Genomic DNA, 14579 nt, shown 5'->3' with positions numbered 1-14579 from the left:
CTTTTAAGCAAGCATGGATAAAAAACCTGTATTACCCACAACATAAAAAATCAACATTCCATTCTAGAAGAATTAATCTCTTTCTAGTTCCAACATGACCAGGTTTGGTTTCAACAATTATAGCTGCTGTTGCTCAACAGCTGTTTAACAAGTCAGGGGCAAGAAGTGTGCTCAGACCTCTCCTCATCCAATACCCTGTCTGGCTTCTCAGACATTTCAGTGGCAGCAAGTGCAAGTCTTTCAGAAGTGAGTTAGAGTGCACTGTGCAGATTTAATAACTCCTTCCCCAGCTAGAAGACTAAAGTGCTCTAAAAAAATATAAATGAGAAAACTGAAGTTCTCTAGCAATCCCTTGGGCCAATTACACAGATCAGAGATGGAATGATTCAAAGCATGATGGACCTGTCTTTTCCATTCTTTTCTTGATTATTTTAGCATGAAAAGAGTTGGTTCTTGCTAAAGGTAGAATCAACTCAACTACAGCTGACCTAGACAGCTGTACATAAAATTACATAGTTCTCCAAGTTTTTTCTTATTAAGAAAAGAAATAGATGATGGAACTTGGTGTCTGGTGCAATCTTGCTTATTTACAGAGGTAAATTTCTGCTTTTCTTAGCACAACAAATCACAAGCAAGCAAGTTTTCTGTTACTTACTATTTTCCTTCATCTACCATTCCATCTAAAACCTCTCACAAAGTAGTGTCTGAATTCACACTTCAAATAGTCATTTACAGAAGGTCATGAGCATTTGCTTCATTTTTCACTTCTGTGCCATTTTCTCATTTCTTCTAAGGTTTATTTCAGCAAAACCCCTCAGCTGCACGTATTCTATTTTACTGAGTAACATACCTTTGTTGTGAAGCTTCTTAAATAAAAGACAGCGGCTAATTCCTCCAGCATCCTTGGTTTTCTCCAGGAATTGGCTATCACAGCTAGAGATTGTTAATTTCTAACCTGAGTGATCTGCTAACACTTGGCTGCAGATGGATTTCAGACACCAATTATATGGATGATAAAACACTGGCTTTTCACAACAAGGCTCTACAGCCTTTGCACATACAGCTGCTGGCCAACTGTTGGTTATTCAGAGCAAAAAAATCAGCTTTTCCACTGACAGCCAATCTGAGCCTCATCTATAAAGTCAAGCCCAGTAGATCAAAACAGACTCAGTTCTTGAGTTTTCTGTGCCAAATGAAGAACCAAAGAGTACCAAATGAAGAGCAAAGAAGGCTGTACTTAGAAATGCAGTGCAGTGTACAATCACTTTCTGGACTGTGAAAGAGATGAGCAGGAAAATAGATGGCACTGGTCTCTGCAGGCAAAGACAGTTCTCTTTTAGACTGGTGTCATATGGAGAAATTGGATTACCACACAATAACAAGTCCAATAAGCACAGATTATGAGTGTAGGATAGAAAGTAATTTACCACTAGATTAATCCCAGGCATTCCTCTTACCTAGGCTGCATTAAAACAGAAGCATTTATCTTTCCAGCCTATTGTTCAATGTGTTTCATATCCTCTGCTACCCCCAGAAAGAACAGTACATTATTTTTTTATTATATTCTATTTACTTTTTCTATTCTATTTTTTTATTATATTCTATTTACTCTCTACAAAATAACAGTTTCACATGCAGCAGATGAAATCTATTTGGCAAGAAAGTACAACAGTATTTTTAAGTTGTCTGCATTTTCACTGGGTGGGTCTATGACTTGAGCACATGAAGTAGCTGCTCTCAGACAATCACACAGAGTACACCTTACTTTGCCAGCTAGGATCTGAGGTCACATCAATATAAGAAAACTCTGGAATATTAGGCCAAATTAAATCTAAAATATTGATTTGTGTGTACAGATATTTCTTAAAAAATATAATGGCCATTCAGTAAAATACACTGAATGGAGAGAAGAGAGAAGTATTATATACTTACTGAATTAATAAGATTTAAAAATTATTAACATTCTAAAATTCTTAGTTCAGTTAAATTTTGACAGGATTGTCTAGTTATCTTGGAGGAAAATCATTTATAGCTCCTCCCATTTCACTCAGCCTTCCTAAACCCATGCTCTTGACATTAAATAGGAGGAAACTAATGTAAAAAACTTCAAATAGGGAAAATGTTTTCCTTATTACCTTAACAATTTGATGGTAATCAGTTTTCAGAGCCATTCCCCATTAAACAGGACTGTATTAAAGGTAAGTAGGTATTTACTCAGAGACAAAATTCAAATAAGTTAGATATTGAAAGGTCAAGATAAAATTATTTCATACTTGGATATTTATCTAACTAACTGGAAGGTAGAATTTATATTCTGAGGAATCCTGAAGCTCCAGTAGTACAATAAATTAGTTCATTTAGGAAGTAAAATTCCTCAGGTCATTTGTAGAAAGGGAAAGAAGCTTTGCCCTAGCTCTTTGTTAAAAAAAAGAAAAAATTCTATTAAGTTAGGTGAAACAAACTCCACTGCTTATACAGGTTTCCTGCTGCCAGCATGGTAAGCTCTGTCCTACAACTCAGCTTCCTGAAACCTGTAGTTCTCTTAAACTTAGTTAGGAGTAGGAAGTGAGTAATTCTATTAAACATAATCAACATTTTCTCTGGTAATATTATGCTGAAATAGTGTGTGGACAGGGACATTCCCTCCAAAAGTTTCTCACCAACCCTATGTCAATACCTAAAATTTCCTCATGCCTGACATAAGTACATTTTAAAGTGCTAAGAACAAATTCACCTCAATTACACAATATATATAAACCACTGGACATGGGCTACATTCTCATACTGGAAATGTCTCATTCAATAGCTACGAACTCAAAACTTAATTCTGAATGTTATCCAAAGCTTCCCATGTAACAACTCACACTATATGCTTCGTTGCTCCATCTGTTTAAGAAAATGAGATTATAACAAGATGGAAAAAATAAATTTAATCTTACTATCCACAATAAAAAAATCAACAAAATAAAAATTTTAAAGTAACTATTGCTATTAATAGTTATAGCTAAGCACAAATAACACATTTCATGGGACCAGGATCAACAGCACATGGCTGAACAGACAGAGAATGTGTCAAAATACTAATGCACATGTAATACACCATATGCAGAGACAACTGATATTTTTTGACTCATAATTAAAAAAAATTACTCTGTAATTTGAACATTCTTCTTTTTCTTAACCTTTTTAGCAAAGAATCATTAATAGACAAAGGCAAAATCATCTTAACTGAAACAATACTTGCAATTCTAAACCTATATCATTATTTACTTCCATATATACATACACACACACACACATATATATGATTATTTCCATTTACTAAATGAGAATATCCCAGGATCACAAAAAGTAAAGTAGAAACAATAGAGTAGGCCATATATTTTATTTATAGTATAAAGTAATATGATCAGCTTGTACAGGAATAAACATGTTAAAACATTTATGGTATTATTCCACAATTGGCTGAACAGTTAATTGCCTTAATCAGTATATACGATATTATCTGATTTTTTTTTAATGGCAATTTTACACACTGAATATTAGAGTTTTTATAGAAACAAACCAAAATGCTTTAACAGCATTTCCTTCTAGTGCAAGCTAGCACAAATTTAAATATCTCCCAGCAGGCAACAGAGAGCCCTGTTTGGTGCTCCTGTATTTCTATTGGCTTTCATTTGATTAAAGGAAAGTGCTTCCTATAGAAGCAAAGTAGAACAATTCCTTGGAGTATTACAGCACCACGTTCTGTGCCTGTGACCACACAAGGATTCAAAAGAAGAATAATACAGTGTTCTTTTTGGAATAGTAGATTATCTAACTTTGAGTAATGACTATTCAGTGAAGATTTATATTATTTCCATTTTCTAAAGCTCTATGCATAATTATCATAACAGTTCTCTTTTCAAGATAAATTTAGTTTCAAAACTTTGGCTTTCTATCACTGGCACTATTTATACTCTCAGGATAAAGGAGATGAAGTTGCAAGCATAAAAAGCCAGCCATTAACCATTGAAATAACTGTCCTAAACTTCCATAATTTTGCAGAGGAGGGATTAAAAAAAGAATGAAACAACACAAGTGTTCAGGTCTCTAACTGGCTAAAGAGGCCTAAGCTCTCAGGAGTGTTTGCAGTGTACAGGCATGAATCTTACTTTAGAATCCAGAAACTTAGAGCTAAGATAAGAATGCAGCAGAATATGAAAATAATGAGCCTTTTGTTCTTCTTTATTCTCCAGTGCACATATCAGATTTTGAATTTAGAAAACTCTAGAAGCACAACAAAGTCTACACATAGTAAGGATATTTCATTACTCTACTATAGGACAGGAGGGAAAATACCATAGCCAGGAAATCAGTGGTGTGGTTGCCAAAACTACTGGAAGACTTCACATTGTATAGTACAGAACAAAATCAAACCCATACAACAAAATTCTGTAAATTAAGTAGATTTTAAAAGCCCAACAAAACACCATCTAAGTAAATGGAACTATTTATTTACAGAATAAACTAAAGGTAGCATGTGGTGCAAAGGAAGCTGAGTCATAATTTGTGAGACTGAAATAGCCTAATGTTTGGGGATAAGGTCTAAAAGATTTCTGACTGTGGCAGTCTAGAAAAAGAAACCCCTTACATGTTTATTTTCATATTGCATCTCAAGAATCTAGCATTAGAAAGTGTCAAAGCTGACAAATGCAAATTATTTTCCATCTTAAACTTGACAGTATTTACCTTTATAAATGGTGCAATAGAAAACAGTGCTGTGAGGATTAATGTGAGCCAAGTCTGGAAGGTGCTCAAGAATCTGGCTGTCATAAGACACGAACTTCTCTCATCCTGAGAATTACCAACATGCCCTTCATATGTGACAAGGTCACCAAATTAAATATTTCTTTATAATATCTGTGTAAGGCTTATTTTAAACAGTGTACGTAGAAACGATAAATAACAAATTCTGAACTTCCAGTAAAAATTTAATTTTTTAAAATTTTGTGTTACAAACTATTGTTTGCAAGGCTTGACTGCCTTTATTTAATAAGGTCTGCTTATTGTATAAATTGCAGTGAACAGCTTAGCTGAGTAATGTGGCATTTTTGTGGCTATGATTTTAACTAGTTAAGCCATGGAAATAGATGACAGCTACTTTATTTTTAATCTTACTGTTGGAGAAAAGCTGTAAACTTTTTCCTTCCAGAAATAATCCGCAAACTGATTGCTGTCAACTGCTTGCTGGAGGGAAAGTCTGTCAACCAAGGAGGGTGGAGACAGGAGAGACAAGCTCCCTCTTTCCATGTGTAAATACCTTTCCACAAAATGGAGGCAGAATCTTATAGAATCTTTGTAAATTAGGGATCTATTCTGTGTGAACCTTTAAAAAATGTTCTTTATAGTATCCAACACTTTTATTCAGGAAAAACTATGTCTGACTAGACTTTGTTATCAAAGGGACATGATGTTATTCAAGTGTTCTCAATGAAATCCTGTATCTTTGTTCCTTAAAAATGAAAACATATCTTGTAAGAGCTGATTCTGGATTCTGAGGGATGTAGTCTGCCCTTTATAAACTTCAAACACATTTATACCAAAATTCAAACTCTTAGCAGATTTCTAGGTCTAAAATATATTGGTCCTATACCATTAATTTGCAGAACCTACCTGCCTTCAGAGGGTGTAATGATGATCATAAATATCTACGAGGAGTTTTTACCTTGTAAACACTACATAAATGCTAAATTATGACAAGGACAGAAGTAGCCCAGTTTATCTCCATCCAGAAGCTAAAATGTTTTGCTTGTATTTGAATTGTCTTATTAATTCATGTCTAAAACCCAGTATCTCTACTAACTGATATTTTGCCATTTATCAAAATAGTATATATCCCTAACATCTTGCTTCAATTTTTTTTCAGCTGTCCACTGTAAGATCCCATTGTAAAAAAATACAACCTCAGAACACATTTTTCTGTTGCCAATTTCTGGAAAAAAGTCTACTCTTTGCAGTTTACTAAAACTAGAACATGATTTTACCTCTCTGAATTTCTGAAACCCTGAGTTTCTTCACTTGCAGAAACTTACATGACGCAAAATGGTTGGTTAGCAATCTGGAGAATTGTAGTAGGAAAAAATATTAAATAATTTTCTCCATTGTTCTGCAGGTAATGTGTAACATTTTACTTAAAACTGTATCTGTACCTTTTATAACCTCAGTTGAAAAGGATTTGCTCTGCCCTTCCAAGTTAAACAGATGTACAGTGTTAACAGGAAATTATAGACAACAACAAAAATAAAAAAACCCCTAAAGCTATTATTTTTCTTAAATTCAGATGATGAGCATTTATGCACTTATATTGATTTTGGAAATAAAAGTAAAGGTGAGAGCTGCATACTTGCACAGGTGCCCATTCATAATTTTTCAATTCCCACCTATTCACTGCAGCTTGGATGCCAAGGGTCATTTCTCTCCAAATTCTGGAGGCCTTAGCACCACACAGAGAAGCAAAATTCTCCCATTTTTCTGATGCAGTTACTACAGAATGTGAATTCAGAATCAAACTGCAAAGACTGGATTGCTTCTCAAAATCAGCGTCAAGGTACTAAGTTGTAAGTACAATTAGCTCATCACTGTCCCTAGGACACTATTTCCTCATTTCATGGAGAAAAAAGAGAATCATAATTTTCAGTATTTTAAGTGCTATCTTTACAGTATTCTGTAAATGGAAAGCCATTTGATTACAAAGTTCCTTTTCATCACTCTTCTACATGCACACACACAAACAAAATATATATTTTTTTAGCTAAAAGCAAAAGTATCAGTCACTTGCTAAAGAAACTAAAAACTCCTTCTCTTCAAGCAATATTGAATAAATTTTGCTGCAGCAAAACAGATTGGTCCTAGACCAAACTTAAATATTTTGAGCCTAAACACAGAGCCCTGAATCTCACCCTAGAAATCTTAAGCATTGCTTGCAATGAGGGTAGTTCAGTGTCTTTTCTCACTGCTGCTGGCAAAGCAGGTGAAAATGAATAGCAAGAGAAAATAGGGAATACTGAAAAAATTTTTCTCAAAACATTTTTTTGCGATTTGAAGGAAACATAAAAAAGCCCTTGCATTTTTTAACATAAGGTACACAATTTCTTCACCTGAATGAAAGACCATTTGGCTTCCAAAACATCAGCTATAGAGCAATTAATTCATCTGTATTTCACAATCAAGTTCAAGATTACGTATTTCAAATTCCCCGTAACTATAACAAGCCCAGACGTTCATTTGACCTATAAAAAATGAGGTGGGGAAATAAATCTAATGCAAAAAAAAAAATGCAGTGCCTGTATGACATGTAAAATAGTATCTTCCCTGTGTCAAACATATGGTATGAGTAATTCACAGTCATACACTCAAACATAGACAAACAGACAACTGTCAGCTGGTGCACGTGTGTACACACACGTGCCAGTGCTATTAAACAGAGCAAGGAAAGATGGTGAAGAGATATTTTTATCTGTTCATTTTCCTGGTCACACAGCAGAAGTAAAATTATTACTGATGCTGCTAACTATTATTACTAACAATTACATTACTATTAATGAAGCATGAAAGTGAGGTGAAATGGAAAGTAGTGGAATTACTGGGCTCAGAGGATTGTGATCGGTGCCACAAAATTCAGCTGGGAACATTACTAATTGTGCACCCCTGTGAGTGCACCCAACTGGGGCCATTTCCCTTAAAGACCAGAATAATGGGACTGAGGGCACCCTCAGCAAGTTGGAGAGTGTGTGAAATAAGGAACAGTTGTGCTGCTGTTAACTGGGACCTCAGCTGGTAGGAGAAATAAAGTTCGGCAAAAGGAAATACACATTCTTCACCCAGAGAAAAATAACTTTGTGGACTGGTAAAAGTCTTAGGACCAACCAGGGGGAAAGAACTGAGCACTAAAGGATGGGGAACGTCCTGGTGGGCAAGAAATTAAACATGAGTCAGCAAAGTGCCCATGTAGCAATGGAAGCCAACACTTTCTGTGTTAGGAAAAACAGTGTTAGGAAAAGCAGGCTGAGAGAGATGATCCTTCCCTCAGCAGCAGTGAAGTCACATCTGGAATATTGCCTCCTGTTCTGGGCTCCCCAGTACAGAACAGACATGGACATACTGGTGTACATCCAGTATGGCCATCCAGGACACAGAGAAGATCTGGGTCTTGGAGCATCTGTCATTTGAAGAAAGGAAGGGAGAGCTGAATTACTTTTTCCTGGAGAAAGCTCAGAAGGGATCTTAATCAGTATTTATAAATGCTTGGTGGGAGGGAGAAGCCAATCCTTTTAAAAGCAGATATTATGAGAGAGGACATTCAAAATCCACTCTCTCCAGATTTCATTAAGGAATTTAATATGGTATCACCCAGCAATTATTTACTGAGTTGGAAATACAAGCATAACACAAAAGTAAAGTTGATATAAATGGTAACTATTGAATGATAACTAATGGTAACTACTGATGACTAATGGTAACGTATTGAATGGACTTCTTTAAAATCGTTCTTCACACTCGTCTTACTACATTTCTGTAAACATGGTGAAAAGCAGAGGTGTTTTGATAAAAACTGGTTACAGGAAGCCCTCTTGATACTGGGGAGGTTCTTGCTAACTTACAGAAGAAATTGGAGGAGCATTTGCACAGGATTAGAAATGAGAAAACCTTTAGCTACTCTTCAAAGCCACATGACTATGAATAGCAGAATTTCTGATTATTTCTGTGATGGTCTCTTATTATTTATCTCTCTTGCATTTGAGAGCAACACAAAAAGATAAATCACACACCCATGTTTACTATTAACAGATTAAACTAACCTGGCCTATCTGTAAAACAAACTTGATATTCACCAGTGTCTGACAAAGTATTTTCAAAAGACTGAGTGGAGCATTAGCAGTCTTATTCAAGACTTTGAGCAAACACTTCAGGTACAAGGTTCAAATTCAGGAGAATCAAGTTACTAGCCTCTGTATCTTCCTATTTATTCTGTTTTGCCACACAGACTAAAAGGTGCTTGCTCTGCTTGTTTGATCCTAGCACATAAAAGCTGAGGAAGACACATGATCGATGTTTATAATTTATTGAGGGCTACACACCGAGGAAGAAGTTGGTTTAAAACAACAATATAGCAAGATTAAAAATTAGGAATCAAAGAATATATTTTGGTTGAAAGTTCAAAGAAAGCTCTAAGCAGTAGGAGAGAGGTTTTGAAATATCTTTTGAAATATCCAGAAAGAGCAACAGGGCAATTTACTTAAACATAGACCGTGATGACTTTATAACTGAAGTTAGATAAGATTACTAGATTACTGTTTAGCTCAGAAAGTCTTTTCTTCAGTCTGGAATTACTACTGTGATCAACTGCTCCTGGTTCTGCTCCCCTGCTTCCCAGACTTCTTGCTCACTATTCCCACTAAAGTTCAACTAGGGCTGTGAGAGGACCTCATACAATTTTTATCCTTAAGAGAAAAAAATCTTAAGACTTAAACTGCTACCTCTCTAGCTTAAATGGTTTTATGGAATACTGCATCAAAGCAGATGACTAGAAGACCTCCTTGAGATCAGAAGATTTACTCAGCACCTAAACAGAGCAGTGCACTGCAAACATACAGAAATGATATGGCCTTTTTGAGTCTTCATTAAATATTTGTCCTCCTGGCCAGTTTAATGGATTCCTACTTACTATATAAAGAGTCAAAAAGAGAATTTGATTGTACTCCAAGTAAATACACCTCAAATGCTGTCACTATTCAGAATCATGTAATTTAACCTGTCTGTTAAGACATACAATTATCCCCACCCTTTATAACATGGTAACATGTTAATCACTGAACAACCCATTCAGAAGTTTTCTATGGCAGTGGGTAAAGCAAAAACAGCTACAGAAAAGAGAGAGGGCATATTCACATGCCTATAGCTACTGGCCAGTTGTCACATAATCATTTGTATAGCAGCAGTGAATATTGAGCAATGTTGTCAACAGCCAACTCTTCTCCATTCAGCTCCTTTCAAAGATGTGTCCATCAATAAACAAGCAGCACTGTGATTTCCTGACCCAAAAAGCATGCTCAGCTTGTTGCAAATGTTGAAAATGTAGGCGGGTCTGTCGTTCACCAACCCCACAATCCCTTGTATCAAACACAAGTCACTATTGTAAGGCCAAAAAATCTGGTGAGTATGACCACATTTCCCCACCTCCCTCTGGCTGACAAGTGATTTTTTACATTTTGTTTTAGAAATGAAGCAAATGTTTTTCCAATATAAGTGAATCCAATGCTTGACAACCAAACAAAAATGAACACTGGACTGAAATTTACACAGTGACATATATTGTTCAAACCCCAAATCAGAACTCCCATATTTCATTTATTACTTGCAAAGCCAAAGCACTGGCCAGAAGAATGCCAGTTACACAGAAAAAAAGTATTTCTATTATAATGGTATCTCAGAACAATAAACGTTCACTATTTAATATATTTTGACCACTTTGTGGACTGGTGTCCATGACAGCATTTCCAGTTAGACACAGAAGATTTGGAAAAGAAAACAAATTATTCTCCTGTTCCAAGTTCAAAGATGAACTCCACTTTTATTGACTGTCATTTGACCTCTACCATCTCTTATTTGGTGACAAACTAGATTCTCAACAACTGAATCTCTTTTAGTTGTTTGGTTATAGTCTAGACCAAGGCTTCCACCTTAAATGCCATAAAAATGCTGTGTATGTGAGTATGATTTCTTTTAACAATGACCTGCACTCTTGGATTTGACAGAAAGTCTTGATTTCCAAATGTTTTTCCCCACCTGACTAGTCTCCTTTCAGATTTTTGCCTCCCTTATTTTGTTGCTGTAGAACAGTGATGTGAAAACTACTGCATCCAGGCTTGCTTTCAAAGTAAGCATATTGAGTGGTTAGCCTGGCTCATATGTTCTTGCTTACCTCACAGATTTCTGTGTTATTATTAGTTTCTTCTACTAGCATAGCAGTCTTTTGCCACACACATACACACACTTTTACAATAAGCTCACAACTTATGAAACTTGCAAATCACACATTCTGTCAAAGCACACAAATTCCTTAGTTTCCTCATTCTGAAGCAATGTACAGGATCCATCTATAACACATAACATCTTTTTAATCAAAAAGCAGTATTTTTACATAAGTGGAACAAAAAAATTTAGTAATATTTGCCATTCACAGTTTGGTCAAAAATATTCTAGGCTACTAAAGCAATTAACCCCAATCTAAATCAGTTCCATTTGAAATGACAAAACCTCAGTCTAGTTTTGCCAGCAACAAACCAAGTGAAATATATGAAAAGTCACAAAATTAAGTATGAATAATTTCTACAATATAAAACCATTATCTCACCAGACTAAAGCTGTCATTTTGTATTTTATGATGAAATACCTGGCACAAGAATAACACAAACATCTTACTGAACAGTAGGTCTCCCCAGTTCATCTCATTTAGCAGGCAAGCGTCAAAAACAATTACTGTATTGCCTTAGAGGCAGTAAGTGAAATTCTTGGAAGTAGCTTTTGACATTTTTAAAGTTTTTCAAAAGGTGAAAATAATCAAAGGACACATCACACAGATTTTAGTTGCTGTAGTTGAGAAAGTCAACATTTTCAATAGAAGTTGTGCTATCCCTTGTCCAAGTGTTCCCCATCCTGCATCTCAGAAAATAGGGGTTTGTGCACACTAAAAACAAGGTAAACCAGCCTGGTTATTCTCAGTCTTTTCACGTGTGGCAAAAATAAGAGGACATATGTGGTTCTAAAGCACCATCCTTACACTCCACCACCTCCAACTCTGCAAGAGATTTCAGGCTGTAATGTGTAAATCATTACATGCTCTAATAGTACTTTCTATTTAATCAGGGGAGAAGAAAAACCCCCTCTATAATTACAATAAATAACTACAGTTTTGTTTTAAATGAAATGATGTAGTTTATATCTGACCTGAGTTTCAGTCTTTTCCTAGTGGGAAATATAAATTCAGCATTTGGATACATAATCCTACAGCTCTCAGAAGAAGCCGACTCCACCGCGAACACTTTACATGATTTATAGCTCTCCTCCAGATTCAGATGACAAGTCTCGGCGGAGCAGGTGCAACGGGGTATTTTTTCCTTCCTTCAGACATCATTCCCTCGTATGTAAATTAATTAGCAAGTCTTCCTCACTTTGGCGTAAGCGGGGAAGATGAAGCTAATGGAATATCAGCGTTCGGTTCCTCACGAGGAGCGGGTGACCCGGCGGAGGGAGGGAAGGAGGGAGGGATGCGGGGAGGGGGCTCGCCGTTGTTACTGCTGGAGCCACAGCGATTTCGACAGCGTCAGCGGCGATAAAGTGAGCCTGGCTCCCGCGCACTTATGCCAAGAGAGCGATTTTCAAACCACGGGCAGGATTTGGGGGAACCTCGGGGACGCGAAGCGAACACACCCCGCGCACCTCCCGCGGCAACCCGAGCATTCCTGTCCCCCCGCCGGCAAGTTGGAGCTGCCCTGCCGCGCCCCCTCCGCCCTGCCCTTCCCTGGCTGCCGGGGGACGGGGAGCGCGTCCCGACTCCCATTACCTCCTCCGGAGCCATGGAGAGCGCCGCGGCCGAGCGGAGCGGAGCGGAGGGGCCGGCGCTCCCCGCGCTCCCTCACCCGCCGCGCCGCGAGCCGCTGGCACAGCCCGCTCCACATAAATGCATTAACAGCAGCCACATCATGATTAATTCATCAGTCCCAGTGACCAGGGGAGGAGGCAGGCGCGGGGGCTGGGGAGAGGCAGGGCGCACGGGACGGTCCCTTCTCCCGGAGTTCGCCCCTGGCTCAGGGCTCCGCCGGCGCGGAGGGAGGGAGGGATGGATGCTGCGCCCGGCTTCCCGCGGGTGCCCGTGCCTGCCCGGCCTGAGGGAGGGCGGGGTCTCCCCTCCCGGACAGGGCACCGGGCTGCAGCCCCGCTCCCGGCCGGCGGGACCGCGCTGGGAGCCGGGCGGGGATGGGCGAGGCAGCCGTGGGAAGTTGGGAAGGCTCCGCGCCACGGAGCGGGCGGGCCGCAGTCAGCGCTCAGCGGGAGCATCCTCAGCTCCACGGGAGCTGCAGCCCCTCCTGGTCTCCTGGCTGCCAGCGGCCCGCCGGGTGCCTTGGCGGCGGAGCAGGCCCCGAGCTGCCGGCACGGAGGGGCCAGCCGGGCAGTACAAGCATCCCGGGCATCCGTGCGGCCGCGATCACGGCAGCAGGACTAAGCTCGTTTGCACAAATGTGTCCAAACCCCTCCTCAGCCTCGGTGAATACAACTGCTCGGCCACGCGCCAGTTGCTGGAGCCAGGTTTTTCCGTGCCACACATCATTGGTGTCCATGTGAGCTTGCCTTGGTCTGCCGAGGCAGCAAGCCCGGCTCCTTCCCCAGTCCTCCGGCACAGAGCTTTGCTGCCCCGTCTTCTGAGAGCAGTGCCGATTTCTTCAAACACCATTTGTCAAACTAGCGGTACGCTGGACTTTGAGTTTCTCCACAGAAGGGGCACAAGACCACTGTGATTTTAAGGGTTTCAGAACAGCTGTTAAATGCAGGAAACCCTTTGCATTTCTCTGCCTTCATTTTCCACTCCAAACATAGGTAGAAGTCCTCTAAGTCCACCATCCCCCTCCAAAATTTAATACAAGATGTACTATACAACACCAAGCAAGATGCCACCTTACCTTCTTAGTCAGGTAGGTCCCTAGTCAGGTGATGAAATTTGCATAGAACAGATGACTTATCACTTCCTTATCACTGCCTCACTTCATCTGTAAAACCATGTTTGCCTACCTATTGTCATACTCCAAGGGAATGCATTTGCATAGGATATTACCATGGTTTAACAATTCCTTATTGAACGTGTGCCAGGAGCAAAAATCACCTCTTGTGGATTTTAGATTAGCAAAGAATCTCCAAGCTGACACAGCTATATATAGAGATTGCCAAGTACCAGACAGAGTTCATAAGCTTTACATAGAGAGAGCCCCAAATTGTCACAAGCCCTGAGATAGGTAATCATAGGCAAGGAGGTTTAAAGCTGTGTAAGGAGGAAACAGAAAATAAATGAAAAAGTAGAGCAGTTTTGTGGGAAAAATTCATTTACATGACACATTAATTTTCCTTTTATATTATGCTCTAGATTTGTGTTGCTCATACACAAAAGAATAATTAACTCCACAGTTAAGGCTGTGTTGTGGTTTGTACTTATAGCGGGAGTAAAAATCTCTAGGTTCAATACTTGAATGCTGCATTTAGACTACACAGCACAATAGCATATAAGAATTACAGTTGAATTTTCTTCTAAAAAATAATACTTGCCTTCTACAGAGAAAAATCTGAATTGCCCTCTTTTTCCAGATTTTCCCATTTTCATCTGTGAATTCTGAAGGTTCCTGTGTATATTAGAAGCCATTCATCCTGTAGGAAAAGAACACAAATAAAGCTGATTTTTAACTTTTAAAATTAAGTAGAAATAGGGTAACACAGACTATATCCACTATATTATTTCATTGCACTTGGTACTGGTGTCCCAAGATAATTAC

At 38.6% G+C, this 14579-nt stretch overlaps 1 protein-coding gene across 3 annotated transcripts in view; it reads right to left on the bottom strand.

Annotated features, from left to right (window-relative positions):
• LOC139595644 (heparan sulfate glucosamine 3-O-sulfotransferase 1-like) overlaps positions 1-13816 on the bottom strand; it is a 44008-nt gene extending 30192 nt beyond the window's left edge. Inside the window, exon 1 of one of the 3 annotated variants that reach the window (XM_071439175.1) lies at positions 13719-13816. The gene's annotated coding sequence lies outside the window, so the exon portion shown is untranslated. Of the gene's footprint in view, positions 1-11988; positions 12521-12604; positions 13000-13718 lie in introns of those variants that run through there. The other 2 variants (XM_071439174.1, XM_071439173.1) reach the window with 2 other exon arrangements.
• Between the last annotated feature and the right edge of the window lie 763 nt (positions 13817-14579).

Source organism: Agelaius tricolor, unplaced genomic scaffold, assembly GCF_023055355.1.
Source record: "Agelaius tricolor isolate 1412-34295 unplaced genomic scaffold, bAgeTri1.0.p SCAF_13, whole genome shotgun sequence".
Classification (NCBI taxonomy): Eukaryota; Metazoa; Chordata; class Aves; order Passeriformes; family Icteridae; genus Agelaius; species Agelaius tricolor.
The sequence above is the reverse complement of the archived record's forward strand: the minus strand, read 5'-3'. Positions and strand labels throughout refer to the sequence as shown.